Raw genomic sequence first — 5,827 nt, forward strand, 5'->3', positions numbered from 1 at the left:
TGTGGGGGTTGAAGCCAAAAAGATGTATAGCCAGGAAATGAGCACCTCCTCAGTTCAGCTTCTGACTCTGAGCTGGCTGGCCAGAGGCAGTGTACTGTACACAGGTAAATAAAGGGGGACTTGGTCTCAGTGCAGTCATTTCAAAGTGCGAGTGAGATTGTGGGGAATTGAGGAAGCACTGGGGGGGCGCAAGCAAGGGGGTAAATGCATTTAAACCCTCAACAATGGTGAGAGTCCCTTGTTTTTTAAAATAAATCTATTTTCCAACCTCCTCTTAATCCATCCCCAGTGACATTTGAAATACATTAGCACGGTAATCTGGTGCTGTCAAGCCACATTTTACCAGATGTGGGACACTCCGTAATCCTTAATGCACAGAGTCTAAAAATATCACAAAGCCCGAGATCTTTAAGGGAACAGGGACATTTGTAACACACACCGGGTGAATCGATGGAGAGAATTGGATGATGGGACAGGACACAGGGGCTGCCCACTGTTAGAGTTGTGGGCTCTCGATGAGATATGAGCCCATCTTCCTGCTCAGGTGATAGGAAACAATCACACGGTCACTGTTCCAAATAACAGGGAGGCTAGGAGTCATTTCACCATTCATCCACACTGCCCTATACTGTGTACAGTGTAAATCCTCAGGGACAGCGCTATATACAGTGTAACTACAGTGAAACAGCACTGTGTACAGTGTAACTGCAGAGAGAGACAGCACTGTGTACAGTGTAACTACAAAGAGACAGCACTGTGTACAGTGTAATTACACAGAGAGACAGCACTGTGTACTGTGTTATTGCAGAGAGAGACAGCACTGTGTACAGTGTAGCTACAGAGAGAGACAGCACTGTGTACAGTGTAGCTACAAATAGTCATCTCTGTGTACAGTGTAACTACAGAGAGTGACAGCACTGTGTACAGTGTAGCTACCAAGAGACATCTCTGTGTACAGTGTAGCTACAGAGAGAGACAGCACCGTGTATAGTGTAGCTACAGAGAGAAACAGCACTGTGTACTATGTAACTACAGAGAGTGACAGCACTGTGTACAGTGTAGTTACAGAGAGACAGCACTGTGTACAGCGTAGTTACAGAGAGACAGCACTGTGTACTGTGTAACTGCAGAGAGTGACAGCACTGTGTACTGTGTAGCTACAGAGAGAGACAGCACTGTGTACTGTGTAACTACAGAGAGAGACAGCACTGTGTACAGCGTAGTTACAGAGAGACAGCAATGTATACTGTGTAACTACAGAGAGAGACAGCACTGTGTACAATGTAGCGACAGAGAGAGACAGCACTGTGTACAGTGAGACAGCACTGTGTACAGTGTAACTACAGAGAGTGACAGCACTGTGTACAGTGTAACTACAAAGAGAGACAGCACTCTGTACAGTGTAACTACAGAGAGAGACAGCACTGTGTACAGTGTAACTATAGAGAGAGACAGCACTGTGTACAGTGTAGTTACAGAGAGACAGCACTGTGTACTGTGTAATTACAGAGAGTGACAGCACTGTGTACAGTGTAACTACAAAGAGAGACAGCACTGTGTACGGTGTAACTACAGAGAGAGACAGCACTGTGTACAGTGTAACTACAGAGAGAGACATTACTGCTTACTTTGTAACTACAGACAGAGACAGCACTGTGTACAGTGTAACTACAGAGAAAGACAGCACTGTGTACTGTGTAGCTACACAGAGAGACAGCACTGTGTACAGTGTAATTGCACAGAGAGACAGCACTGTGTACTGTGTTATTGCAGACAAAGACAGCACTGTGTATAGTGTAGCTACAGAGAGAGACAGCACTGTGTACAGTGTAAATACTAAGAATGACAGCACTGTATACAGTGTAACTACAGAGAGAGACAGCACTGTGTACAGTGTAAATACTAAGAATGACAGCACTGTATACAGTGTAACTACAGAGAGAGACAGCACTGTGTACAGTGTAACTACAGAGAGAGACATTACTGCTTACTTTGTAACTACAGACAGAGACAGCACTGTGTACAGTGTAACTACAGAGAAAGACAGCACTGTGTACTGTGTAGCTACACAGAGAGACAGCACTGTGTACAGTGTAAATACTAAGAATGACAGCACTGTATACAGTGTAACTACAGAGAGAGACAGCACTGTGTACAGTGTAACTACAGAGAGAGACATTACTGCTTACTTTGTAACTACAGACAGAGACAGCACTGTGTACAGTGTAACTACAGAGAAAGACAGCACTGTGTACTGTGTAGCTACACAGAGAGACAGCACTGTGTACAGTGTAATTGCACAGAGAGACAGCACTGTGTACTGTGTTATTGCAGACAAAGACAGCACTGTGTATAGTGTAGCTACAGAGAGAGACAGCACTGTGTATAGTGTAGCTACAGAGAGAGACAGCACTGTGTACAGTGTAGCTACAGAGAGAGACAGCACTGTGTGGAGTGTAGCTACAGAGAGAGACAGCAATGTGTACAGTGTAGCTACAGAGAGAGACAGCACTGTGTACAGTGTAACTACAGTGAGAGACATGACTGTGTACAGTGTAGTGACAGAGAAAGAGACAGCACTGTGTACAGTGTAGCTACAGTGAGAGACATGACTGTGTACAGTGTAGTGACAGAGAAAGAGACAGCACTGTGTACAGTGTAACTACAGTGAGAGACATGACTGTGTACAGTGTAGTGACAGAGAAAGAGACAGCACTGTTTACAGTGTAGCTACAAAGACACATATCTGTGTATAGTGTACCTACAGAGAGAGACAGCACAATGTACAGTGTAGCTACAGAGAGAGACAGCACTGTGTACAGTGTAACTACAGAGAGAGACATCACTGTGTACAGTGTAACTACAGAGAGAGACATTACTGCTTACTTTGTAACTACAGAGACAGCACTGTGTACAGTGTAACTACAGGGAGAGACATTACTGCTTACTTTGTAACTACAGAGACAGCACTGTGTACAGTGTAACTACAGAGAGAGACATCACTGTGTACAGTGTAGCGACAGACAGAGACAGCACTGTGTACAGTGTAACTACAGAGAGAGACATCACTGTGTACAGTGTAGCGACAGAGAGAGACAGCACTGTGTACTGTGTAACTACAGAGAGAGGCAGCAATGTGTACAGTGTAGCTACAGAGAGAGACAGCACTGTGTACTGTGTAACTACAGAGAGAGGCAGCAATGTGTACAGTGTAGCTACAGAGAGAGACAGCACTGTGTACTGTGTAACTACAGAGAGAGGCAGCAATGTGTACAGTGTAGCTACAGAGAGAGACATCGCTGTGTACAGTGTAGCAACAGAGAGAGACAGCACTGTGTACTGTGTAACTACAGAGAGGGACAGCACTGTGTACAGTGTAATTACACAGAGAGACAGCAGTGTGTACAGTGTAGCTACAGAGCGAGACAGCACTATGTACAGTGTCATTACAGAGAGAGACAGCAATGTGTACAGTGTAACTACAGAGACAGCATTCTGTACAGTGTAACTACAGAGAGAGACAGCAATGTATACAGTGTCACTACAGAGAGAGCACTGTGTACAGTATAACTAGAGAGAGAGAGACAGCATTCTGTACAGTGTAACTACAGAGAGAGACAGCAATGTGTACAGTGTAGCTACAAAGAGACATCTCTGTGTACTGTGTAACTACAGAGAGAGACAGCACTGCGTGCAGTATAGCTACGGTGAGACAACTCTATGTACAGTGTAGCTACAGAGAGAGACAGCACTGTGTGCAGTGTAACTACAGAGAAAGACAGCACTGAGTGCAGTGTAACTTCAGAGAGAGACAGCAATGTGTACTGTGTTATTACAGAGTGAGACAGCACTGCGTACAATGTAATTACAGAAAGAGACAGCACTGTGCACAGTGTACATACAAAGAAAGACAGCACTGTGTACAGTTTAGCTACAGAGAGAGACATCACTGTGTACAATGTAACTACAGATAGAGACAGCACTGTGTACAGTGTAGCGACAGAGAGAGACAGCACTGTGTACAGTGTAACTACAGAGAGAGAGACAGCAGTGTGTACTGTGTAACTACAGAGAGAGACAGCACTATGTACAGTGTCATTACAGAGAGAGACAGCACTGTGTAATGAGTAACTACAGAGAGAGACAGCACTGAGTACAGTGTAACTACAGAGAGAGCACTGTGTACAGTGTAACTATAGAGAGAGACAGCATTCTGTACAGTGTAACTACAGAGAGAGCACTGTGTACAGTGTAACTATAGAGAGAGACAGCATTCTGTACAGTGTAACTACAGAGACAGACAGCAATGTGTAATGAGTAACTACAGAGAGAGACAGCACTGTGTCCAGTGCAGCTACAGAGAGACACTGCACTGTGTACAGTGTGACTACAGAGAGAGACAGCACTGTGTACTGTGCAACTACAGAGACAGCACTGTGTACAGTGTAGTGACGGAGAAAGACAGCACTGTGTACAGAGTAACTACAGAGAGAGCACTGTGTACAGTGTTACTATAGAGAGAGAGACAGCATTCTGTACAGTGTAACTACAGAGAGAGACAGCATTCTGTACAGTGTAACTACAGAGAGAGACAGCACTGTGTACTGTGCAACTACAGAGACAGCACTGTGTACAGTGTAGTGACAGAGAAAGACAGCACTGTGTACAGTGTAACTACAGAGAGAGCACTGTGTACAGTGTTAGTATAGAGAGAGATAGCATTCTGTACAGTGTAAGTACAGAGAGAGACAGCATTCTGTACAGTGTAATTACAGAGAGAGCACTGTGTACAGTGTAACTATAGAGAGAGAGACAGCACTGTGTACAGTCTAGCTACAAAGAGACATCTCTGTGTACAGTGTAGCTACAGAGAGAGACAGCACTTTGTGCAGTGTAACTACAGAGAGAGATAGCACTGTGTACAGTGTAGCGACAGAGAGAGACAGCACTGTGTACTGTGTAACTACAGAGAGACAGCACTGTGTACAGTGTAGCTACAGAGAGAGACAGCACTGTGTACTGTGTAACTACAGAGAGAGACAGCAATGTGTACAGTGTAACTACAGAGAGAGCACTGTGTACAGTGTAACTATAGAGAGAGAGACAGCACTGTGTACAGCGTAACTACAGAGAGAGACAGCACTGTGTAATGAGTAACTACAGAGAGAGACAGCACTGTACACAGTGTAACTACAGAGAGAGACAGCACTGTGTACTGTCTAATTACTGAGAGAGACAGCACTGAGTACAGTGTAACTACAGAGAGACAGTACAGTGTAACTACAGAGAGAGATAGCAATGTGTACAGTGTAACTACAGAGAGAGCACTGTGTACAGTGTAACTATATGAAGAGAGACAGCATTCTGTACAGTGTAACTACAGAGAGAGACAGCACTGTGTACAGCGTAACTACAGAGAGAGACAGCACTGTGTACAGCGTAACTACAGAGAGAGACAGCACTTTGTAATGAGTAACTACAGAGAGAGACAGCACTGTACACAGTGTATCTACAGAGAGAGAGAGCACTGTGTCCAGTGCAGCTACAGAGAGACAACACTGTGTACAGTGTCATTACAGAGAGAGACAGCAATGTGTACAGTGTAACTATAGAGAGAGACAGCACTGTGTACTGTCTAATTATTGAGGGAGACAGCACTGAGTCCAGTCTAACTACAGAGAGAGAGCACTGTGTACAGTGTAACTATAGAGAGAGACAGCATTCTGTACAGTGTAACTACAGAGAGAGCACTGTGTACAGTGTAACTATAGAGAGAGAGAGAGAGCATTCTGTACAGTTAACTACAGAGAGAGACAGCAATGTGTAC

The sequence above is a fragment of the Chiloscyllium punctatum genome, chromosome 29, assembly GCF_047496795.1.
Source record: "Chiloscyllium punctatum isolate Juve2018m chromosome 29, sChiPun1.3, whole genome shotgun sequence".
NCBI lineage: Eukaryota > Metazoa > Chordata > Chondrichthyes > Orectolobiformes > Hemiscylliidae > Chiloscyllium > Chiloscyllium punctatum.